Source organism: Cupressus sempervirens, chromosome 1 (assembly GCF_028749045.1).
Source record: "Cupressus sempervirens isolate cs-2001-9-10 chromosome 1, ASM2874904v1, whole genome shotgun sequence".
Taxonomy (NCBI): Eukaryota; Viridiplantae; Streptophyta; class Pinopsida; order Cupressales; family Cupressaceae; genus Cupressus; species Cupressus sempervirens.
Window position 1 is genome coordinate 745245583 of NC_143118.1, and position 27690 is coordinate 745273272.

At 38.4% G+C, this 27690-nt stretch overlaps 1 protein-coding gene across 1 annotated transcript in view; it reads left to right on the forward strand.

The window, feature by feature from the left end:
* Positions 1-27690, forward strand: part of MAP1C (methionine aminopeptidase 1B) — a 266196-nt gene that overhangs the window by 8085 nt on the left and 230421 nt on the right. The gene's annotated exons all lie outside the window — the stretch shown is intronic.

Genomic DNA, 27690 nt, shown 5'->3' on the forward strand with positions numbered 1-27690 from the left:
TCAACATATCGCTAACACTGTTCTGTTAAATATATTATGGAAATGAGGTGATTAGTAATTGACATTTATGTTGTTTATTTGTTTTGGATAGTTATCACAAAATTAATTATATTTACATATTTTCATCAATACTTCAATATGTAATATATCCATATATTAATTAGATGTTATATTATATTAATTATATTGTTATAATATTTATATTGATAATGGACTTATTAATCTATTTAATTATATTTGGTTATTTATATTATTTTTGACAAAGTATGCTTTATTATTTATCAATTTATAATATAATATTGTATCACTTTAGACATTATCATTGTTCTACTAATAATATATTATTATATTGTATTATACTATTACTATTTATTAATCATTTAGATATTATATTTATTATTTGAATATTGTGTCATTTAATTAATTTGACCTCTGAGATTGGGGATATCACATCTCCGCACAACAATGAACCTGCTCACTATATGCTATAGCGATATCATACTTGACTTCAAGCTGACCTTACTGCATTTGCTGTAGGATACCTCAATATCTGATGCCTCATCACCATAGCTATAGCAATATGTGAAAAAATCATATACATCATGAAATTTCTAGAGAATCAAAAAGCTAGGATTCATGGATAGGGATCACCATGTGATGAGAAAGTCCTAGAAGTGCATTTTGAGACATGTGCCATTGATGTATATGGTAAGTCATGACTTCCACATGGAAATGAACCAATACAATCAACTGTAATCAAAGTAATAAGAAGTGGAAAATATTGAGTTCCACCACAACTATAATGGGGCCAGTTTATTTGAAAATTTAGTTGTAGGTTCTGTAGGGGCCCATGTCCAAGAGGAAATGCTGACATCAAGGCTAAAAGTCTTAAAACCCTAAATACACATCTGAAAATGCAAACCATTAAGTAACCACATCAAGGAGAGACCATACTAGATAACTACAACATAGAAAACTGCACAAAACCAAGGAGACTAACATCACCTTTTTGTCTATGTGGGAGCTGGAAATGCATTTGCCTCACCCTTCTTGATGACTAGTATGTATGGTTCTACATAGGCTTGCTTGCCTTCCATGCAGAGCCAAAAGAGTGAAGAGATTGGATGTAGCCTGACATCCATTCCCTGTATTACCGAACTTTTATTCACATGGGGCACTAGATCTGGACATTAAACTACAACACTGCCAAGCCAGTTAAACTTGAAGTCGAAACCTACGGATGCTTGTTGGGACTACTGAAAGAACTCTGAATTACAATAAAGACTTGTGTCATTCAAACGTAAATCTGAGAATCTAGCATTCCCATGTAAAGAATTTATTTCTAATCATTCAACCTTCAACTCTCGCTTCCAATTTTTAAGCAAAATAATCTACAGTTAATAGCTTGGTTTGACTTTGGAGCACTCTTGTATTCCTTGCCGTTATAAAGAAATACCTTGATAAACTCCAAGGTAGCATATCCATTTACATAGAAAGTGCATTCAAACTGTAAATCTGAAACTATTCCCCCATGTGGCATATCTTGGCCTCACATACTTGTTTTCAGTCTTCCATATTGACTTGCACCCTACGACTACCTTTTCCTACACATGAACTACTAGGAAAAGATATACCCAAATCTTTTACAAAAGCCTTGAAGAGATCTGAATTATATCAAGTTTTGCACAATGGAGGGGTGTTGATCGCTAAGAGGCTCATGTTGATATAAGGGTAGTTGGGAAGTTACCCAGGAGTGGGACTAGGTGTATCTTGTGGAATTTACAAAGATTTTAGAAGCAAGGTCTTCATTCTTTGGGGAGAAGAAAAGGGGAAGATAACCTTTCACAAATAAGCTAAGTTAAAGGAGGCGATTCGCCAATGCAAAGCTTTTACAACACTTTAAGAATTCTTTATATAGATTTCATAACACCTTGAACTCTTCTGGTTCAGAGATCTATTGCCTTTATATGAAACAAACACAATTTATTACAGACCCATCATTGTTGGTAAGGAGAGCAAAACACATAAAGTCACTAAGACATAAATTGTAATCTTTAGATCATAGCCATAGGGAGTATCTACAAGGATCCGAATAAAGGCACAAAACTCCCAGGAGATATATTGATGCAGGAGCATCCTTGAGTTGTTGGCAATGTATCACCACCCAAAAATATTTCCTTTCAGTTTTGTTCACATTTTTCAATTTCTTTGTGTTTTGTGGCATTCCTTTGATTTGGATTATTTTCTGTCGTAGACCTGTTGATGCGAGTTTTGTATCACTTACATAACATATTAGTAATTGGATATCCGATACGGAGTATCAAACATACAATTCCTCTCTTGAAAAGTTATTGCTCACGGGATATGAGAATAACTCCAATGTTCCTTACACTTGTGGATACTCGCTCAATTTTATCGATGTGATTTGTTGGTAATGATGTAGGCGGCCTTACGTTGTTCATTCAAGGATGACTTGGACTTTGGTGGAATGATGGTGATGGTGATGGGTTTGTGAAATATGCAAGTGGCAGATAATGTTGATGGTGGTGATGATGTAGGATGTGTCTGCCAATGATGATGTTGGTGGGAAAGCGATGGTGGTGGAGGGTGAATGGGTGTGTTCTAATACTTGACTTACTTCTCTAACTTCCTTGTCTAAACTTCGACTACCCAACTACTCACTCTTCTACTCTTATGAATGGAAGGTTAGCTAATGGACAGGGATCGAATCTAATGAAGGCTAACCAGCAGCCCCACCTCCACAGATGCAATGATTCAAAGGAAAATGAACTAGTTTACCGCACAAGGCTTCCCAACCAGCCACTAGGATGCTAGTGGTCTAGTATTGATCCCTATCAAACATCTACTAATGCTACTATACAACTATCCATCTACTTTACTCTTGCTTAAACAACTTGAAATGCAACCAATTTTAACAACTTCAAAAGAAATTTTAACTCTATTTGGAAGTAGAAAATATGCAATAACGCCAAAGGCTCTTAATTACCATGCAAGTCACAACAATAAGAAAGAAATAGCGAATTTTGGCATTATCTTAGCAACAATTTCTCCAACACTTTACAAATGAGAGCAAATGGCCTTATATAGAGGCCGAAAATACCATGGACGGTGGAGATCAAAACAAGATCGACAATCCAGATTGGATTTTAAACCCTAATTAGGGTTGCCACCCCATCGGCCAATGAGAAGCTGCCACCTCGTCAATTGACCAATGAAAAAAGTGCAAAAAGTGGCAACCAATGAGAAGGCACCAAAATAGTGGCCAATTAGAAATAGACACTTGTCCTATTCTAGAAGAAAGAGAAATTGCCACTTGGGCTTACATCAAATGATCTTCTAATATAAATCTTCCCTTTTCTTTCATTTTCTTAGCTAAGACAATGAACTTAGCTAGCCTTTCATTAACTTCTTCCATAGGAGGACAAGGTGTGTGCTTTATCTTGAGCTTCACCACTTTCATCACACTATTTGTTGCTTGTAGTGTCTTCTCATGATCCTTCTCATACTCTTTTGCAAATCCAACAAAAGCATTGAGGGAGGAAAGGGTGTTCAAATGTCTCTTCTTGATAGTAACCTTTCCTAGCTCATCCAATCTTGTTCCAAGTCTGTCTTGATGTCCCCCTCCTTGATGTCTTCAAAATTAAGTGCCATCCCAATGTCGCTCATCATGGTTGAAATGGAAGTGTCGACGCTTGGGCTGTGCTGTGCAACTGTCTTTTGTATAACTTCTTTGCCAAGGGGGTATGTCCTTCCTTTAGTCTGTCCTTCATCTGTATCATGTCCACTGTACTGATATTGGTGTCGGTTATTTGCTTCGTTTTCGAGAAGAAAGGTGTTTTGGGCATCATATCCTCTTTGTCTTTCTTAGTGTTTGTCCACTTGGGATTCTTACTTGCACTAACATCCTCCAACTCGTCGCCCTATTACAAGATGGTAGAGTGGTGGACCAGAAGGCAAGTAGAACCAAGGGAAGCAATCTTTAGACTAGAACGAAAGAAGGATGTGAACTTAAGGACCCCTTTCAACTCCAAATGATTAAAATTCACTTTAACCAATAGCCGGATAGTGACTTTTCGGATTTAGGATCAGACTTTGAGAATTTCAAATCCACTTGCGAATCGAAAATTTATCATGTAATTCATCTTCAAATAAAATTGCCCAACCTACGGCAAAATCGTAGCTCCTTGCAAAAATAAGAATTTGCATAAAATCGCCAAGCAAGGAAGGGCCAAATCTGCAAAATGAAGAAATCGCCAATGGAAGAGAAATCTGCCCTCAAGACAAAATTGCCAAAAATGGAGAGAAATCTGCACTTGCAAGGAAAATCGCCCAACACCAAAAGCTGCTCCAAGAAGAAAATTCGCCCAACTTAGGAGAAATCTGCTCTTAGGAAAAAAATCACCCACAAGCAAGGAGGAGAAAATGAGAAGTGAGGAATGAAGAGGAAGGGGCTTCCTCTTATAGCCAACACCACAAACTTTCCCTAGCTGGCTGACTTGGACCCTGGGAGAAAGAAAAACAAATAATTAATTGCAAATCTGGCCCCACAATTAAATACTTAACCAAAATTAATTTTGCCATGATGAAAATTAACTTTCTAAATTGCCAATTGGACCAAAATTGCAAAAAGAAAATAAATAATGCCTTGGAGGTGTTAAATATTTCTATTTAATGAATATTTAGTAATTAATACGTCATTAAAATTGGATTTTGGCTAACCAAAAGCCATTTTTCAATATTAAATTACTAATTTCATTAAACACTAAAAAGTTTTCAAGGCAAATTAATCCATTTAAAGCCAATTTTTTGCAATTCAAATCGATCTAGCCAAGCAATTTTAGCATCTTAATACAAATAAATCATTTCTCTAGAGCCTAAAATCAATTTTGCAATTTGACTTCACCGTCACAAAAATTAATTTTGCTTCACCAAAAATAATTAAGATTTTTCAAGAACCCAAATTTAACAAAAATTTCATTTTTGAAAATTATCTAAATTTACGCAATTACATCTAGATTTTCAAAAATGATCGTCTAAGTACAAATTTACAATTTTATCCTACCAAGAGTTGCTCTTTAAAATTTGTTCGGCCTAAGGATAGAAATTGATGGCTCTGGAAAATCAATTTGAAAAAACTGGGTGAAAATAAATCTAACCCTCTCCCCACTGGTCCTAAAGGCGTCCAAGACTCAAAATTTTCAAAACTCAAAATTTTTGGACAATCCAAAAATTTGCCAAGGCGATTAAATAAAGGGGGGTCCCCAAGATTTGGGGCAATGGTGTGAAAACCTCACAACAAGACCTCAGGGTATGTTTTGGACATCATGTTTTGCCTATGTCTAGGTTCACACCTTATTTTGATACCTCTCAGAGGAGATTTTCTGGTTTCTTGTTCTGTCCTGCATGTTCTTAATGTTCTAACCAAAGATCCAAAAATCGGAATCGGATTGGAATCGACAAGGCTTACTCGGATCGTGAATCGCCTATGAATTGACAAAGTGAAAAACCCCTTGAAATTTAAAGATATTAACGATTTAAAACTTGTCTCATGCACCCTTTACTGAATATAACTAAAAAACACTATAACATCATCAAATAGAAGTTAACATACATAAACAAGAAACCTAATTGATAAATCCATCACATACGTAAAATCTAAATTGTAGCCAAGTAAATAGAAATCATAGGATCATAATGAGTCATGACATAGATATATAGAATTATAAATGTTGTTAAATCATAAATGTGTGGAAGATGAAGATCCATAATGATAAAACCAAATCAAAATGACATCAAATCGTAATGTATGTAAGATGAAGATCCATGATGATGAAACACATGTCTATTTGTAAAGTCAAAGTGTAAGCAAAATGAAAAAACAAGGCTCTAGCTCAAGCCTCATCATCATCCTCAAGCTTAGCTGCAACCTTAGACTTAGCCTCTGATTGCCTTCTACAAAGGCATCTAAGGTAGGCTCTAGAGGACCGATGAGCCATAGCCATTGCATGTGAGATGGGTACATGAATATCACTAGGGCCTGTGTCTGTGGCATGCTCTGTGCATGCACATGTGCGTTTGCCAATGCTTGAACATGCTCTAACCTCCTCCTTTGCAATGGGCACAACCTCAGCCTCTATCTTTTTGGTCAACCCACCCACGGTCTTCCTCAGTGAAGCCTGCTGCATCTGTAGCTTTAGTGAGCTACTCTGACTCTGTATCAATGTCCTTTAGAATGATCGGAGAGGAGTTAGTGGCCAAAATTTGTCTGGTCCTAAGGCGGAGGTTGTAATGAACAAATACAAGACCATTCAACCTCTGCACAGACAACCTGTTTTGCCTTTCGAGTGGATATGCTCGAACATGGACCAACTGTGCTTACATCTTGAAGCGTTGTTAGGCAGACTCAAAATGTAGATGGCAATCTTCTGAAGATTTGAAGTTGATTGCCCAAACATTTGCCACCATCTATCTGAAATGAGGGAAAAGAAAAACAATTAATCTCATTTACAAGCACAACTTTAAGGCTAAATGAAAAAATCAAAAACTAAAATGCATAAGTCGTAACAATTACGAATTAACTTTAAGAATATATTGTTTTTATTTGGTTGTAATGATGTGTGAGCCTCTATGGCCATCCTGTTAGAGAAAAGCGACCCCTCATTATTGAATTTGTTTAGCTTAATGGTTGTAGCTGCGGTACTGCCATTAGGACTCAACCTTTGCATGACTATGTATAGGCTAGTAGGAACCTCCTCATCTGCCTTGAAGTTAGGAAGGAAACGACATGCTGGATTAAGGTAATAGGCAGCTGCATGGATGGGCTTATGGAGCTGATTCTGCCATCTCCTATCAATAATGTCCCAAATGGGGCCATACTTCTCTGACACCCCTACATACTGGGCTCTAATGGCCTCCTTGGCCCTATCCATACCCTCATATATGTAGTCTATAGAGGTCTTCTCCCCATCAACTATTTGTAGGAGAGATACAAGGGCCTCATTGATCTGCATATAATGTAAAAAAAATATTTGAGTCAAAACTAAATTATAAAGCTAAATCATTAAATAATTAAATAATAAATAACAATACTAAATGTTAAATTGTATAAAAATTACCTTGATTATTTCTTGAGTAGCTGCCCAAAAACCATTCTCATCAAAGAGGATATTCCCCACATCTATCCCCGTGGTGGTCATAGCATAGGAAGAAGAAACAAACTCCTTCCCAACAATCATGCGCCTCAGTTCTTCCCTTGATATCATCGAGGACTTTAGTGCGATCAAATTCGAGGCAGTCCTTGTGATGCCCGAACAAGCTAACTCCCTATTTCCTGTGTATTTCCTCATTGTGGCAAGGACAAATGCATGATTGTATATAAATTGCATATATTTTTGGCCTTCTCTACACATGATTTGATCCACTCAATCTTACCAATGTCCTTTACACGAGGTTATGACAATGTGTGACACAAGGAGTCCAAAATGTTGTGGGGTGCCTCTCCATCAATAGTTTGCTTGTAACAATTTTAAAATTAATTAGAATTTTACACATGTTAAGAAACTTAGAATTAGAAAAGTTCAAAATTTGATAAGTTAAACTTATAACTTAAAAGTTTACATGCAAAAACATAACTTGCTGCATTATCTATCACCACCTGCATCATATGTTCTTCCCCCATCTCTACTACAACTTCCTCAATAACCTCACACAAGTATGTGACGTTTTTGATTTGAGAGGAAGCATCAATAGATTTGATAAACATGGTGAATCCTACAAAATTAAAATAGAGCGAAACATTTAATTATCATGATTCATGATTCATGGACCATCAACAAATTTTGCAATCAACAAATCAAAATTTAAATTAGCATATAGGAAAGTAGAATGATCAATCACATCCATAGGAAACAAGAAAATTGAGGAGTGTTCTTCCCCTCCTATCTGTCCAACCATCAGTTATGATGGTGCAACCCGTTATGGTCCATTCCTTTAAGTGGTCAGCTAGCTCAAACTTCATGTCCTCTACCATTTCATCTAAGAGGTAGCCACTCAACTCAGCCTCAGTAGGGGCTTTAAAGCCCAAACCACAAATAGTTACAGCATCTATCATGCCTTGCCAATAAGGAGACATGTCACAAATAGATTATGACTAGAAATTTAGATAGCAAATCATTATGTAATATCAAATATGAATTTACGATTATACAAGTAGAAATATTAAATAATTAAAAAAGAGAACAAATAAAAACAAGTTAATTACCTCGCTGCAATAAATGGAATGTTTCAAAAGTACCAAAACTTGCAAATTTGTTTTCTAGGCAGCATCATGAAGCTCCTTGTTCAAACTGTCCCTGCTCTCAAGCGAGGGTTGTGAGCCAGGAGTAGTGTGTGGCACAAAGTAACTATATCCAATCTGGACTTTTGCACTCTAGGCTGAAATATAATAGGCCTAGGCTCAGTATAAGAACAACTAGCACTAGCACTAGCATTAGCACTAGGAGGAAATGAAGGCCTAGAAGAAACCTCTCCAACGCAACCTATGGATGCTGTTGAGGGAGCATGAGAGCCAATAGCCCCTAACTGTTCAAGTTGTCTTTTCTTATTTAACTTTTCTTGTTCCAAAGCCTCTAATGCCATATAACATTTTCTTTTTGCCTCAACAGTTTGTTTAGTGCATAGGGTAATATCATGTCTAGGTTTGTCTGCAATATGATATTTGAATCTAAAGATGCCACTCGAGTTTATTTCTTTACAAAAGAAACTTTTTGTTTGATATTTTTCTCTTGCAGGAAATTCTTCAGTATAGATCCAAGCCTCATCCTTTTTAGGCATTATGGACAATGAAAGCTAAGGCTGTTGCAATAAGAAAAAATTATTACAAACTTAAACTTAAAAAAAAAGCAAACCCTACATTATTTTCGAGCAAACTGTACAATGTAAAATCAAATAGATGTTGGCAATTTGTTATAAAAACATTGTAGGGTTTGCAAGATTGCACCTTGCAATTTAGTCAAAAAACATGTAGAAACTAAAACCCATTCAAGATTTATAAATGAAAACTAAAAAAATTGACGAAAGAATGAAAAATACATTTATAAAAAAAATCAACACTTACCTCTTGCAAATAAGTTGAGGAGTATTGCTATTGGCTCTTTAAAGCTCCCAATGCAATCTTATGGCCTCCCTAGACTGATTTTTGATCTCATTGATGCTCTTTTTTCTTGCTGTTTGCAACCCTATGCTTTCTCTTTTCCCTTCTTCTCTCTCACTTTTCCTCTCTTCTTCTCATACCAAACAATTAGAAGGCCCTTTAGGGTTATAAGAAAGAGGAAAGGCAAAAGAAAAGATTTAAAAAGTGCTTATTTTTTTTCTGTTTTTGAGTTGACGCTCTATGCTAGCTGTGGCCGATTTCACGTGTCGATTTGTGGCAATTTCTAGCGATTTTTTGATGAATCGTGATTTTGGCAATTCAAGCAACTTTTGGCACAAAAATTGGCGAGCTGATTCATCGACTCACCATGAATAGCATGCCTTAAGTCAGATCTCGAAATCACTTGAATGGCTATTCACGTTACTCTGGTTATAACAGTCAAAGTTTTTCGATCTCGCGAAGCATTTTCCCAATCAGTGAAACTTTATGGCTCATATTACGATGTTTTTTAATCTTTAGCTAACATGCCGCTTGGATTGCGTGTCATTTGTCATGTCCCCACTCTAGCTCAGTCTAACAGAGACATGTGAGTCAGCTTATTATGGGGTCTTGTAGGCTGACAGGGTGGGATAGAGACTCAGTATGGTTATTTAGTGTTGGGGACTTGGTTTTTTGGTGGGTATTGATCAATTGGGTGATGTTCCTTGTTTTTAGGAGGCAGTTCCTACATTTATGGGGTTCATTCCTACTTTTTAGGAGGTATGATCATGCCCAGGGTTGGGTTTCCATGAGATGACCCTTTGGGTTCAGTTTCAGAGGGATAGGGCTTGTTTTCTAAATTTTAGGAGCATCCCTAGATTTTAGGGATGAGACTGCCAGTGGATCCTTGATTTCCGACTTCAGTCACAGACAGGTGACAGGATGATTTTATGGTTTGTGATGTCAGTTGGACAGTTTGTGGCTATTTGGGTTATATTTTTAATATTTCCTAAGTTAGCGTTTAATATTTAAATAAGGCTAAGTTAATAGCCATTTTGGAGTAATAAGGGAATTTTGGCCTCATCTGGATGTGTATCCCATGTTATGATAGCTCGTTGGAAAGGTCTTGAAATTCTCTAAATCTTCCTCTTTGGTCTTAGGGCAATTCGGTGAGCGGATTTATTACTATGGTGGAAAAGGTCATTTTCCAGTGACATGGTCATTTTAAAATAAGATTTAATTCATTTTTATAGCCAACGCCAATTGGGGGTCACTTTAGGGTTTGAAATGCTTTGCAAGGGGTTATAAGGAGATGGGCACCATTTCTCATCATTATGCATTTTTTTTCAAACACTTCTTTTCAGATTTGCTTTGCTTGAGCGATTTGCATTCTGGGACACAAACCCGAGGGTAATTGCTGGCTGGGACGTAACCGTCAGCAGCATTGGGTATTGGTTTGTCAATAGTTTCAACAGTATTCAGGAGGAAGGTAGATGCCACTTCAGCTTGGGCCTACAGTTTGTTTTGTTGGGCATGTTCTTTGGCGTATGGGAGGTGAATTCTAGCAGCCGTACACTGCCATTTCTTGCAGCCGTACTCTGTCATTTGCAGCACTTGGATACATAGAAAAATCGGTTACTCAGCAGCAGAATCTTGCATCTTATCAGCCCGTTTTCATCAGCCAATTGTGGCGTCATTGCTAGAGGAAATGTACTGGATCTTTTATTTGGCTATTTAATTCAGAGATCTGCCTGGTACGATTTGTATCAACTCTGACTTTACAACATATTGTTATTTATTTTCAGACTCTTTTCTTGCCATTTGTTACTTCTCATTTCTATGTGGAATAATCATCAAAAACACAAAAACAAACAAACTCTTCTGCATTTCCGTCTAGTTCTACAAGAAAACATTAATAAACAGGAAAAAACAAAAAAATAAAATAAATCTACAGCAGATTTGCAGCAGAGATCCATCAGGGATCTTTCATCATTTCAACAACTTGGCATCAAGACTCTTAAGATTTGGATCCTGACCTATATATTTGTATTACATTTTCTTATTCTTTGAGAATGTAATTAATTTAGGCTGTCATGTTTCTTGTGAAGGCTCTATATTTTAGGCATTTGGTTTTTGTTTAGGGAGTGTTGGGAGACTTACCTCTCGAAGGTTAGACCTAGGGTTTAGATCTGAATTTTTGTTGTAATTGGGCATGTTAACCAAAAAATTCAAGTTGCATGTTGTAGGCCAATCTAATATAAATCTTTGATTCTATGATAATGCGAAGATCTATTGTAGCATGTTGTGTTGAATAGACCAAATAACTAAGAGGGAGTGAATTAGATCCCCACACACTTATGAAAACTTTTTAATTGTCAGTTAATGCTTGACAACCATCAACCAATACTTAAGATCTTTTGGTGAAAGCACAATAAATCACCATAAGAAAGATAAGCATGAAAGCATATGGACATTGAGGAATTTTGTTGAAAACCCAATTTGAGAAAACCACGAAAAAGCTAATTCTCATGAAATGAAAAACTTCTGTAAGGGTGACACCAATTAAGGTGGTTTGGTTCAACAAGGCTAACTGCTTGAATGCTCACTGCAACAAGGGGTACTGCTGGTAAGCTTTATTGCCAGGGTGGCTACACCCCAGAAACACATTAAGGCTCACCGCCTATAGGCTTATAGCCAGTACGTGATGGATGAAGTAGAAACTGTCACAAAATATAGTTGTTGAGCCTCTGCAATTGCAATCTTCTATTGTCTGCATCTCCTAGAATCAACTATCTGAGTAAGTTTGCACTTGTATCACATATAGCTCACATATAAGAAAACAAAATTACATGGATAAACAGGAATACATGGACTTGCATACATCCCTCTTGAGATGATACTTAATTTATATTGGATGTTCGCCTCAAATTTGTTGGCTAGATTTTTTTTATCATAGGTTGCACCTCATCGAGCAATACAGCAATTCTTGAGCAACCCAACACGCTACGACAAACTTTGGTGCCAATGGTTATGATGAACACGTTATGAAGAGTTGTTGGGTCACATGTTACGCAAAGGATCGACCCAAAAACACGATCCACCAAAATGTTGCACAACACCACCAAGGCACAAAATGGTAAAACTAATGCACAACCAATGGTAAGCGCAAATACCAATACACATGCTATTGGTGAAAGATAACTAATATGTGACCAACCAATACACTAAACTACCTGAACACTATTAAAATAACCTTCATGTTTCCTTTTAATGCTCACTATTGTATCTTATTATATCTCTGTAAATATTAGAATGTTTCTAATATTTAGTATAGTCTAGAATAGAATGTTTCTATTCTATTCGACTCTCCTCTTTGTATATATAGATCAGTTTGATCTCTGATTAATTCATTCAAATTTTCCGCCATTTACATTTGTAACATGGTATCAGAGCTATTGCTTCAAATGGTTTTGAATAGTTTATAATTTCTTTTGAAATTATCTGCTCTAAATTTCAAAATTATTTCTGCCATTTTCTCTACAACCCGTCTAGGGTTTCTGTTCTGGGAAATCTGAAATTCATTTTGCAAATCCCGAGTTCACGTTTTTTAAATCGCAGGTTTCTTTGGCTCATGTCTGATCTTCTACAAATCGCGGGTTTCTATCGTTGTTTTTCTGCAACTCGCCGTTTTTTTGCAACTCGGCATTTTGTGTGAGTGAAAACGTGTTCAATCCGCCCTTATCTGCCTGGATCCGTCTATCTCAAATCCGCTTGTTCCAAAATCTGCCTATATCTGCCATTTTTCCTGCAAATCTGACCTTCAAAGCTACCGACTAGGTTTTTGCTCGAAACCCTAGTTTTTTGACCTCCAAAAATTTTTTGATCACATATTCTTGGTGGGTTTTTTGAAATCTCAAATGGGTCTTCATCAGATTTTTGTGGGTGCCTCGTTTTTTGTGCCTCGATTTTCGAGCCAGCGGATCTGAATTCCGACAACACTTTATTTTTGGGTTTTTCGAGCTCTTTTCTGGGTACTTCTCCAATTTTTTTGGGTCTTTCATTTTCTCACCTCGAAGTTTGTGCCATTTGAAATATTCACATATTATAAGCATCTGTATCAGCAGCATCAGAAGTCGGACTCAATTAAACAGTACGCCAATGCTACCCAACACTCAGAGCAGAAAGAATCTATCTACCATGCCTTTATGGCCAGCATACCTGCAAATCATGTGAAATCTTCTGCCTGGTACATCGATTCTGGTGCCTCCCGACATTTCACTCATAGGCGTGATTGGTTTGTTGAATTCACTCCCTATTCTGACTCAGTAATCTTTGGAGGCGGTGAAGAATACAATATTGTCGGCAAGGGCAATGTTCAGATTCAGACTGGAGGAAGAAAACTCATGTTTCTCAATGTATGTTATGTTCCTGGCATGAAACATAATCTTCTGTCTGTTAGTCAGATTATAAAGCACTCCCCTCAGTTGGATATCGTTTTCAGTGGAAATAAGTGTTCGATTATTGATCGTGCTTCTCGCACTACCCTTGCTTCCGGTCTTGAGGATCATGGTATTTATAGGCTTGTAGATTCAGGCGATTCCCTTAAGCATGCCTTCATCGCCGAATCATCCGCTCTCAGCAGTCTCTGGCATCAGTGATACGGTCATCTGAACATTCAATATCTAGCACAACTTGCTCGAGATAATTTAGTCCATGGCCTACCTAATATTCAGACCCAGAACCATCGCATTTGCGGAGCTTGCCAAGCAGGGAAGCAACATAGGACACCATTTAAGAATGGTGAAACATGGCGGGCATACAGAAAACTCCAACTAGTCCATGCTGATGTATGTGGTCCTATGAATACTCCTTCTATTACTGGGAACAGGTATTTTTTACTCTTTGTGGATGATTTCAGTCGCAAAATGTGGGTATATTTTCTTAAGCAAAAATCAGATGCCTTTCTTGTATTTCAGCAGTTTAAAGCTCTAGTAGAAAAAGAGTCTGGTTCCTCCATCCGTACTCTTAGGACTGATAATGGGGGGGAATTCTGTTCTTCTGCTTTCTCTGCCTTCTGTACTACTCATGGCATTAGACGTCAGTTCACCACACCTCACACCCCTCAACAAAATGGTGTTGTAGAGCGTCGAAACCGTACCATCACAGAAATGGCTAGGGCTATGCTAGAACATAGAAATGTTCCCAGAAAATATTGGGCAGAAGTAGTATCCACAGCTGTCTACCTTCTTAACCGGTCACCCACCCTTGCAGTTAATCATAAGACTCCTGAGGAAGCCTGGTCTGGTCGCAAACCTAGGATCAACCATTTGAAAGTTTTTGGCTCTCTGGCATATGTATGGATTCTTGATGCCAAACGCACTAAGTTGGATTCCAAAAGCCAGAAACTTATGTTTACAGGATACAGTCACACACATAAGGCTTACAGACTGATTGATGTAAATACTGATCGTTTAATCTTCAGTCGTGATGTTGTGTTTGATGAGGAATTTGGACCATTTCCGCTCTCTGACTCCCCACCACATTCCGAGATTCAGTCTTCAGCAATCTCTGACTTAGGTTCTTCTATTTTATATGAGTCATCTGATGCTACTGATACACCACCTCAGTCACTTTTAGATAATACAACTCCTGCTCCTGCTTCTCCTCCAGCTATTTCGACAGCATCTGATATTAGCTCCTCGACTCTTCGGCCAAAATGGTGGGCTCAAACGCTTAGTGATCTTCGTCCTGATGAACTCATTGAGGGTAGAACCTCCAGAAATAAGAGCCTTCAGCACAACACAGTTAATATAGCTCTTATGGCCAACATCCACAGTATCCTTGAGCCCCAGATATATGCAGAGGCCAAAGGAATTCCAGAATGGGAACAAGCAATGGATTCTGAGCTTCAGAGTCTTCAAAAGAACCACACTTGGGTTCTTTCAGATCTTCCTCTTGGGAAGAAACCCATTAGCTGTAAATGGGTCTATAAGGTCAAGTACCATGTAGATGGTACCTTGGACAAATACAAAGCTAGACTTGTTGCTCGAGGATTCACCCAGCGCGAAGGCATTGATTATGAGGAGACATTTGCACCGACAGCCAAAATGAGCACTATTCGCATTCTTCTTGCAATTGCAGCTCAGTATGGTTGGCAAGTTCATCAGATGGATGTGAAGAGTGCCTTTCTCAATGGTGAATTACAGGAAGAAGTCTACATGACGCAGCCCCCAGGTTTTAAGGTTGCTGGTTCAAAACACAAAGTATGTAGACTCCAGAAGGCCCTCTATGGTCTTAAACAGGCCCCTAGGGCTTGGTACATAAAGATTGATCATTACTTGGTTACTCAAGGATTTCAGCGTAGTCCGTCAGACAGTAATCTGTATATTAAACACTCTGGTAATGATATTCTTTTTCTTGTTGTCTATGTGGATGATTTGATCATTACTGGAAATTCAAAACATTTGACTTCAGAAATCAAACAGGATCTATGCAGAACTTTTGATATGACAGATCTCGGATTGCTTCATTATTGTTTAGGTATTGAGGTTTGGTAGACTGACAACAACATTTTTTTGTCTCAGTCCAAGTATGCCAGAAGTTTGCTTGATAGGTTTCGAATGCAGGATTGCAAATCTGCCTTCACTCCTATGGAGACTAGTCTGAAATTGTCCGCACAATCTGTTTCTCCTCCTGTAGATGAAACACTCTTCAGGCAGCTAGTAGGTAGTCTCATCTACCTTACTACTACTAGACCTGATCTCAGTTTTGCAGTCAGCTACATCTCACGGTTCATGACAAACCCCAAGATTGATCATTGGATTGCAGCGAAACGTGTGTTACGCTATATACATGGTACTTCAGATTATGGTCTTCTTTACACAAGGAGTACTACTCCTCAGCTCAGTGGATTCACTGATTCCGATTGGGCCGGCTCAGTTGATGATAGGAAATCTACTTCTGGCTATGTGTTTAGTATCGGATCTGCAGCAGTTACTTGGACCAGTAAGAAGCAACAGGCACATGCACTCTCCTCTACAGAAGCAGAATATAGAGGAGCTGTCAAGGCAGCTTGTGAAGCAGTATGGCTCCGGCAGATGCTTGCAGAAATGCATATTCCTCAAGTAGGTCCGACTTCTTTGTTTTCAGACAATCAGGGCGTACTCAAACTTGCCAAGAACCCAGTGTTTCATGAACGAACCAAGTACATCGAGCTTCATTGCCATTACATCTGACAATTAGTAGAAGATGGATCTATTCAGTTACGCTATGTTCCTACCTCAGAGCAATCAGCAGATATTTTCACTAAACCCCTTGGTCCTGACAAGTTTGTTAAATTCAGGGGATCTATTGGTGTAGTAAATAGATTGAGCATTAAGGGGGGGTATTAAAATAACCTTCATGTTTCCTTTTAATGCTCACTATTGTATCTTATTATAACACAACTACCAACACACGAGAGGTTGAGAAAAATATGTTGACGTCAATGACAACCATCAGCCTCACATTCTAACATGTTGATTAGCTACTCTTGTGTTTGGTGTTGATTGTTTCCGCTGTGTGACTCTTGCTGCATTGCTTGGACCATCTCTATAGGGGAAATTTCGTTCATAACTACGTCATATATGACTCTTCAAAAGGAAAGACGCGATATAGGATAACTATTTCCAAGTGGAATTCTATAAAGAGACACTAATGTGTTTATCTCATTCAGACATAAATAGTTCCTACAAGGATCTAGCGAGGTCACAACTACCCTTGTTTATTTTCTTGAGAAGTAGACTATCATCGGTACAATTTATCCTCTATTCTAGAGAAAAATAGAAGAGCGAAAGAGTTGCATGATCCATTACTTTCTAGGATAAATGGAAGAAGAAAAGACTTGTTTACTGTATGGGGTAAATAGATTAATGCATACAGACAATAGACAAGAACAGCAATACTCCTTTTATTATTTGCATATGCCGAAGAGATTACATAGTGCTTACAATGATGATTGCAATGATGATCCAAAGTTGTACATATACCATCCTGAAGAACCTTCCCGAAGGGGTCCGTTGGCTACATAACAATTACTGACGACATCAACCTATCGGCTACACAATATTTACTGACGACATCATCCCTCCCAAAAGAAAAAGTCGTCTCCGGATGACAATTACAAAATCTCCGAGACAGATTAACAAAACGGAATACATTAACTGACTAACTACAACAAAATAGATCTATTTCTATCACACCACTTTCACGTTCGTCCCGTGCCTGCACCAAACTGGTCTCCAAACCACGTTGCATCTGTAGCCTCTGCTAACACAATACTGTCTCCTTAATCAAGCTAACCTTGATAGCCACCCGTGCTGCTTTCTCTTCTTCCAACTCCTAGGTACCCTGAGCTAAGTGTCGCTGCACTGCCTTCAACTGGATGATCAGCTCCTCTTGAGCTCTTTATGCATCCACCAAGATAACTTCACGTCCAACACCTACTCCAAGTGCCTTAAAGTGTATCACCCCTCTTGAAAGGCTTGCTCCGTTGATCTTTCCACCCTTGGCACATTATGCCTGCAGTAGCTTTAGGTCCCATCAACTGATCACATTTCCCACGACTGATAATTGAACCGACTAGGGGTCTAGGGGGCATCGCCCCCAGCAGGGTTGCCGCCAAGACCAAATCAGCACTCTCAAACCCACACAAAACTCCATGGAACACACCTTTTTTTTGATTTTCTTCCGATCCCACTCTTTCTGGCAATTGCTTTTGTTTTCTACTTGCTTTTGTCTTTCCCTTCCCTTCGGCATCATATATTATTCATTCTGAACATTTTTTATTTGTTGTCGTTTTTTTTTTTTGCTCCTTTGCTGATTGCTTCCTTTTGTTGATCTGTAAACTTCTATTGTATGGTTAAACAATTCCTCAATTGTACAACTGAATGATATAGACTTTAGACTTCTGCCGCAGTTACTCCTTCTGACTGGCCGTGCGGCCTTTCCTTCCAAGAAGATCTTCAAACATGGGTGATTTCTTTATAGATCAAGCCGCTGATGTGTTTAACACCTCTGTGACTTAGACATCGTACAGGTCTTTGTAGTTATTGTACGGCCTTTGGTCTGCTTCCTATCTTCAAAACACGCCATACAACCTTTGTTTCTTCTCCTGGATGCATCGTACAGAATTTACTTGAAGCTAATCTCTCTAATGCAATACAAGCTGTACGGTGAAGGCGTCTCACTTTGCCGTACTATATGTATAAGCAATCTGGGCGTCCGTATGGTTGGAGATGAGTGTACAGTTTAATTGTTTTCTTTAGATGTCATACGAATCTCTTTCTTGCTTCCTGTCGTCACTCCTTCCCTTATCCCTATATGCCGTATGGTTTTCTTATAGTGCCTACTATGCATTTGCGGCCTCTATACGGATTCAGGCTTTGCCGTACGGGCAATATAAAATCCACCAGACAAAACCCTGTGTCGACCCTCCTTTCCATACGGTTATAGTGGGCACATAAAGGGGTCGTACGGTGTCTATGCACTTGAGCAAATACTGTACGGGGCAATTGAAAACTCACTAAGGCAAAATCTGTATGGTGCATATATTTAAAGCACTGTTTCTCTTTTTTCCTTGTACGGTGCTTATTCATCTTCTGAAAATGTCGTACGGTGATCGTACAGTAACCTTTAGTAACTCTTTTTTTTTCATTTTTTTCCCCAAATTCTACTTCTTGATATTCGTCGACAACGGAACAGGTCACGCCTGATATATTTTCAATTTCAAACTGTTCACTGTTTCCAAAATTTCTTGCCCGTCCAGTGTCCACAACTTTATTGCTTTGTTATCACCTACTTCTCGGATCTGGTATGGCTCGACCCATTTGATTTTAAACTTGCCTAGTTTGATTTCGTTCCGTCTGTCATATTTCAACACCAGCTATCCTGGTTGGAACTTGTTTAGTTTCAAGTGTTTATCATGCCATGCTTTGCGCCTGTTCTGCGTCACCTCCATGGCCCATTGTGCCAACAATTGCTTCTCCTCGAGTTTATTTAAGTTACACGATCTTTCCCTCAGGTTTTTCATATCGTCTAGTTTGTTCTCGAAACTCAGTACCATGAATTTAGTTTGTTGCTTCTCCTTGCCGTCAATAACTGTATTCTTGATTTTAGAACCTTCACTCCGTACTGCTAAAGCTTTTATTAAATCCTTCCTCTTTGTTGCTTGTGCAGATCGTATGATATGTTTTCCTTGCTGCCAACACCTTTCTACTATATCCATGGTTCGACGTAACATTTTCTTTCTGCGCGGTCTCTTTATTGTGTACCGTATGGTGGAATCTTTCCTTTTTCTGGGTTCATACTATATGTTCTTCCCTTCAGCTTTTTTCGCAACCGCCTTTCCTTCTTTCGCTTCTCTGTATTCTTTTGGACATTCACTTCCCTCTTCTTTCTCACCTTCGTCGACCCTTAACATTTTACAGCTTGGAAAGAGCTCATAATCCTCCATCTGCTAGTGGAAAGGGCCGTTCACCAAATCCAAATCATCGTCCGTCGATCCACCTTCCAATCGTAGGACTCCTTCCTTATTGGGTTCCAATCGCTACTTTCCTTCATCCTCTTCTTCAAAATTAGATGATACGGCTTCTTCGCCCACCATTTGTGTGTATAAATCAATAATGAATTTTCGTCTTTTGCTTTCCATTGATAGTGTATTCTTCTTCTAGTCACGCTTAACCTTTTCTTGTACGAGCCATCCTCAGCCCAGAATGGCGTCATATCCTCTCCTCTTCAGCGGGATGACGACGAAATCGAGTAGGAACGGCTGTGTTCCAATAGTCACTGGTTGTGCCATCAGGATTCCCAATGAGTTGATCTCGTGCTGGTTTCTCGTGAGCAACTGGAATGTAGGTGGCCACAACGTCGGCTGTCCCAACTTCTTCTAGGTATCTTTTGGTAGGACGTTTACCCCTGAACCTCCGCCCACAATTGTGTCTGAAAGGAAAGTTGCTAATATACCCATCTCAACGACCACTGGATGCCATCCGGATGTGAGGGCTAACAATATTGGGTTTGCTGCACTTGCTCCGCTTTCTTTCTCCCTTCGGTCCACTGTACTTGCTCCACTTTCCTTCTCCCTTCCGTGTTCTCCTGGTAATTTAGCAGTTGGAGCGATGTTTGTGAGTGTCGATCGAAGTTGAGGCATTGTGAGTAGTAGATTGTTTATTTTGACTGGTACTTCCGTTTGTAATATCTGCCATATGATATTTTGTTCCGCGTAGTTCCTTGCTGAGGTACTGGTAGTGTCCTTCAAGTGTGCTTTCTACGCCTACATAGCTTTCTCAATTTTTGCCCGCGCTTCTTCCAATCTCTTCTTTTCTTCCGTTAGGTTGGGGTACAGTTTTGCTTGTTTTCGTGTGATTGCCAGAACCTCTTCTTTGTCTATCCCAATGGTGATTAAATTGACTCTTGATTTCAGGCACTTGGCATCCTCATGATCTCCCAGACCGCACCATCTGCATAACAACTTTGGTGCATTTGCCGATGTACAGTTTTGGGCAAAGTGGCCCCACAAATTGCATGCTCGGCATTGAACCATCGGGCGGCCATTCACATTGTACTGAATTCGGCTGCGGCTTCCATTATTATTGTTGGTATTGTTGTCATTATTGGTGTTTTGCCCTCTTTTATTATTTCTGTACCCACCCAAAGTGGCACCACCGTTGCTGATGTTTTCGCTTGCTCTTGACACGGAAGCCTCCTGTGTCAAGAGCACCTGTTGAGGCCCTCTTGTTTTCATATTGAAGGGGCATTCTTTTAAGGAATGTCCCATAATTTGGCACATCTCACAAAACTGGTTCTTCGGACAGGATCCTTTCGTGTGACTTTCTGTCTTGCATTTTGTGCACCATAGCTCGTTTCCCTTCGTCTCTTTTTGCATATTCTTAAATTCCTTCATCATTTTGATCATATCCTTCTGGAGAGCTCGAACCTTCTGGCTGCCCTTTTCATCATCACTGATATCTTCTTCCAAAGACGCGTCATCTGAGTCAGATGAGCTACTTTTCTTCTTCTTTTTCATTTTCTGTTCACTCTCTAATTCCATCGCCCGATTGTATGCTTCGGTGTATGATGATCGCGGCACAATCTTCATTTTCTTCCTTAACTCCAAGTGTAGTTCTTCATGAACCATCTTTTTTTCAGCCCATCTGTCGGCTTACTATCCATTTTATTTATTAATTCTTTTAGCTTTCTGGCATAGACACAGGCGGTTTCATTTTTCCCTTGCTTTGTGGTGATCTCTGCTACTATCTCATTGTCATCGCTCAACAATTGAAATTCGGTGATAAACTCCTTTTTAACTCCCACCCAATTAGTTAATTTTTGGGGATCCGCATCGGCAAACCAATCAATTGCTACACCTCTTAGGGTTGTCGGAAATTGTTGGACCCATTCATCTGTGTTAGTTATGCCATTTGTCGTCCAAATTGTTTTGCATGTCGTACAGTGTTGGATTGGATCGGCCATTCCATCACCATCAAATTTTGGCAATTTTTCCTTTGGTCCAGCCATTACTATTCGAGTTGGAGGTACTTGTGTATTTGCGCAGTTTTGCACACCTGCGTTGTTCTGCACACCTGCACTATTTCGGAGAATTGTCTTATTTCCAACAATCGCGTTACATTGTTAAAAAGGGTTTTCCTCAAGTGAAGTTGTTCCTTCCGGAAGTGTATCGTGGACAAAGAGTTTACTCCACGCTCGTACTCTCTCGGCACTCCGAGCCGTGCAAGTTGATTCCCTTCTATCTGGATTCTCTTCCCTCGGCGTATACAAGTTCAAAAATTCCTCCCTTGTTTCTTCCACCAAATTCAACCGCTGTCTAGTCTCTTCCAACAATTTCTCAATGCTTCAGTGTCCATCGACAATCTGCTGAAACCTCTGTCTGCGTTCAGCTTCTTGTGCCAAAATTAAAATCTCTTGTGTGGTGTGTATTCCATCTTTTCCCTTTATCTTATTTTTATCCTTGTTAAGCTGATTCGACATTAGTCTTCATTCCTTTGCCTTTGTTCCAGGTCCATTGGGCAACGACGCCAAATGTTTACCGTATGGGGTAAATAGATTAATGCATACAGACAATAGACAAGAACAACAATACTCCTTTTATTATTCACATATGCCGAAGAGATTACATAGTGCTTATAATGATGATTACAATGATGATTCAAAGTTGTACATATACCATCCCGAAGAACCTTCCCGAAGGGGTCCGTTGGCTACATAACAATTACTGACGACATCAACTTGTCGGCTACACAATATTTACTGACGACAAGATTAACATAAGTAAAGTGGACTAGACTTGACAGAAATCATCACAAAATAGTTTACAATTAAAAGGAGAGATGCAACCATGGCACAATCTCCATTTTTTATTAAGAAAATACATGCTAAGTTGGAAATCAAGCCACATATTACATATGCTACAAAATACATCTCAATATTGATGAATAGTGGCTGTTGGTCAGACTTAAAGAGTTCAACTGCTAAAAAACTATCTTTTGAGCTTTCCTTATGCTTTCTTCCAATTCTGATAAGCTAAGAATCTCCCATTTTACATTGCTTGTTGGGATTCGATAGATCCAACCCCTTGCCTTTTACATAATAGCTGCACAATTTCCTAATCATTACAATATTTGTAAGCATCTTCATGCCCAAGATTTTTGCATTATTAGTTTTTCATGCAACTAGAGTGGGTGCCAATTGTGCCTTCTTCATTTTTTTATGCAACCAGCATGAGTGCTAGGTTGTGCTTTTCACAACTGAATCATCATTATTAGAAGGTTATCCACAAATTCACTTTTTGCATCAAACAATCCACCTTTGACACTTGTCATGAATTTCCTTTTAGAGTACTCCCATGATGTGCTTTTGGAATATTCTCCATTCGTAACACGTGGGGTTGTCTTCATAAGATGGGACTATATGCTGCCACATGCTGCACGGGTGGGCGTTCTTGAGAGAGATCTGGAACTATTTCCTTTGGGTTCTATTGAGATGACACATGTCCAAGGTGTAGGTTCTGTAGAAGAATTGGGCAAAGATGATCATGAATGTGAGGTTGCTACATGTTTGCACCAGCAAAGGGAACTCGCTGAGAATGAAAATGGAGTTGGGAATCTAATTGCTGCAGAAAACATCTATAGATTTGACAACTCACAAGAGACCTTAACTTGCTGGGGAAGAACTCCAAAATCTCTGCTTCGTGGAGTGGACTTTATCCACCACTTGAAACTTCACTAGCTCATATGTGATATTTCAAATTGGATCTCCACGATAAGCTTGATAAAATGGAAACAGGTGCCTGCCTTTTATGTGTATAACATCATCCCTTCCAGCCACTTTTTGTAATTGGGAATTTTTTCACATAAGAAACCGTAAGGAGATAAAAAAAAGTTATCGCTTAACAAAAGTTGCAGCACAACCTGTTGGGTGGATAATTTGCAACCGACAGTTTTGTGAAAATCCAATCGCAAAATAGGTAGACCAGCTATAGTGTATGAGACAAAGTCTCCCCTACCTTAAAGGGAAGGCTCCCCCTTCTCACTGCTCCTTGGATCAACTCAAGGTAAGCAAGAAGTTGAGAGATTTATGAGGGGTCTTACCAATATTCTTTCTTCATAGCTTTTAGAAAAGAATCTATTTACCCGCAGAGTGAGTAATGGGCAAGATGAAATCTCTAATTGCATTTCTTTCTAGTAGCCGAAAACGGTGATATTGATAAACTCACACCAACTCAAAGGCTGATTGAAGGTGTACTAATTTGGCTCTAAGCCCGATTTTAACCTATTCTATAAGAATAACCTCTACCATTGGGGCACAAAGACTTCTAGAAGTAGGGAATTCTAACTATTTTTCATGAATTTGAGATGGTAATACAAGCTACAATCAAAACTCCTAGTCTATGTATCACCACAATTGCTCCCAGTCAAAGCTTCGGCTTTGATTGCTTCTTAACTCACTGTGATCAATGATTAAAAACACAATAATAACATGAATCAAAGACAATAAACACAAATTATAGTCAAAGCTTCTAATTTTCTCTAATACAATTACTTCCAGTCAAAGCTTTGAATCCAATTGCTTCTATTATTCACCTTTCTCCCCAATTCATATTACACAATCAAAGTTATGCTTGTACAAGTTTGGCAGAGCTTTCTTGCATACAACAAAAGATGATCTTTACAATGAGGGGGCACTCCTTTATATAGGCAAAGGGGTTGATAAAAAAGAGAAAAAAGTGGGAGCAACTCAACCAACTTTGACTTGGTCTAACTAACAAGAAAAATTGTTGGATTACATGTCATAAGAACATGTAAATCGTATTACATGTAATTACACAATTTCATGCAATACATCCTCTCCAACTACAAACATGAAAGAAGAAGAAGAAGAAAGTTAAAATTGTTGATTCTGAGTGTATCAACGCTGTAGATTGTCGGCAAAGGCCTTCTACTTGATGATGCAATCTTGGATGATCACAAGATTGGGAGTTGCTGTATTTCATGAAACTGCATTCAGCTTGATAATCATGGTGTTGTGTCTTTTGATAGCCCCTGACTCTCTTTGATGAATTGTCTGTTCTCATTTGAACACTTGATGTGATCAAGCTTTTTCTCATTCAAGTTGTCGTGAATTCTCCTTTGTAGATTGACACATTCGGGAGTCTAACACTTTGAAAACCTTCTCAATGGCATTCGAATGTAAACTCAAAACAACTTTCTGATCAACACCTTTAACTCTTTTTTCTTTTTGAAGCATAGTGCTTGGTGCATTCCCACATGAACTCAAGTTCTTGGACAACCATTGGGAAAATGGAGACCAAATGAATTACTGCTTTTTAAGGATCAAAACATGCCTTCTTTACTGGATGTTTTCATTCATTATAGAAATTTTGACATATCTTGAACTGCTGCAACATGAAAGTTTCAATGGGATTGAATCCATCATTGGAAGATATGGATTCTCACTCCATGAGAATATTGACAAAATGTATATTCGGAGTACTGATTAGATACTCATATCTACAATGAATTGGATGTGATATGGAAAGTACATGCAGAGGGCAAAAATGGGACTTAGGAAGATGACATGTAAATGTGTATGAGAAAAGGATGGGTTTTTATAAAGATGCCTTGAGGAATGAAGGCTAGACGCATGAGAATGCATGCAAACGATAACTTTTGACTTTAAAAGTGTGACCTTTAGTCAAAAACGGGTTCTTTGGATGTCATTACACATAAAGTGAATTATATGTAAAACAAACATGCATATAGGTTTGGAAGATGGAAATGCGTGTAAATGGGAACGGAGGATGAGATTAAATGTGAATGCTGTTGGGTGGATATTTTGCAATCGACAATTTTGTGAAAACCTAGTTGCAAAATAGGTAGACCAGCCACAGTGTATAAGACGTCTCTCCTATCTTAAAAGGAAGGCTCCCCCTTCTCACCGTTCCTTGGATCAACTCAAGGTAAGAAATAAGTTGAGAGGTTTATGAGGGGTGTTACCAATATTCTTTCTTCTTAGTTTTCAGGAAAGAATCCACTTACCCGTGGAGCGAGTAATGGGCAAGATGAAATCTCTAACTACACTTCTATCTAATAGTTAGAAACGGTGATACCGATAAGCTCACACCAACTCAAAAGCTAATTGAAAGCGTATCAGTTTGGCTCTAAGTCTGGTTTTAACCTATTCTATAAGAATAACCTCTACCATTGGGGCACAAAGACTTCCAAAAGTAGGGGATTCTAACTATTTTTCATGAATTTGAGATGGTAATACAAGCTATAGTCAAAGCTCCTAGTCTATGTATCGCCACAATTGCTCTCAATTAAAGCTTCGGCTCCAATTGCTTCTTAACTCACTATGATCTATGATTAAAGACACAATAATAACATGAATCAAAGACAATAAGAACAAATTACAACCAAAGCTTCTAATTTGCTCTATCACAATCGCTTCTATTATTAACTTTTCTCCCAAATTCGTACTACACAATCAAAGTTATGCTTGCACAAGTTTGGTAGAGCTTTCTTGCATGTAACAAAAGATGATTTTTACAATGAGGGGGACACTCCTTATATAGGCAAAGGAGTTGAGAAAAAGATGGAGGAAAAAGTGTGAGCAACTCAACCAACTTTGATGTCAAACTAGGTAACAAAAATTATTGGATTACATGTCCGAAGGACATGTAAATTGATTTACATGTAATTACATAATTTCATGCAATTCATCGTCTCCAACTACAAACATGAAAGAAGAAGAGGAAGAAAGTTAAAACTATTGATTTTGAGTGAATGAACCCTATAGATTGTCGGCAAAGGCCTTTTACTTGATGATGCAATCCTAGATGATCACAGGATCGGGAGTTCTTGAATTTTGTGCCATTGCATTCACCTTGGTAATCATGGTGTTGTGTCTTTTGATAGCCTCCGACTCTGTTTGATGAATTATCCGTTGTCATTTGAAATCTTGATGTGATTAAGCTTTTTCTCGTTTGAGTTGTTGTGAATTCTTCTTTGTAGATTGACACATTTTGGAGTCTCTAACACTTTGAAAACCTTCTCAATGGTGTCCGAATGTAAACTCGGAATAACTTTCCATCAATACCTTTAACATTTTTTTCTAAAGCAAAGTGCTTGGCATATTCCCACATGAACTTAGGTTCTTAGACAACCTTTGGGAAAATGGAGACCAAATGAATTACCACTTCTTTGATTCGAAGTACGTCTTCTTTTCTAGATGTCCTCATTCTTTATAGAAATTCTGACATATCTTGGCTTGTTGCAACATGAAAGTTTCAATGGGATTGAATCCATCGTTGGAAGATATGGATTTTTGACTCCATGAGAATATTGGCAAAATGGATCTCTAAGGAACAGTGTATTCAAAGTAGTGATTAGATACTCATATATGCAATGAATTGGATGTGATTTGAAAAGTACACACAAATGGCTAAAATAGGACTTAGGAAGATGGATGACATGTAAATGCTTATGAGAAAAGGATGGGTTCTTATAAAGATGCTTTGAGGAATGAAGGCTAGGCGCATGGAAATGCATGCAAATGATAACTTTTGACTTTTAAAGAGTAATCTTTAGTCAAAAATGGGTTCTCTGGATGTCATTACACAAAGTGAATTACATGTAAAACGAATATGCATTTAGGTTCGGAAGATGGAAATGCGTGTAAATGGGAACGAAGGATGAGATTGCATGTAAATGCAGATGGAAGGTGAGATTACATGTAATTGCATGTGGAGAATGAGATGCAATGTGCTAGGGTATGTAATGATGGAGGTGGAATGAAATGATGCACTTGCATGAAAAGCGTGAATAGATGGAATGGAGGGAAAAACTCTTAAAGTTTTTGGGAAAGAATGTGCAATTTCTTCAACAAGAAGAAAAACAAAAAAGCAAACAAACAACCAACAAAGACAAACACAAATAAAACACATACCTTTGGTCTTAGACCTAAACATGTCAACGAGCAAGTTG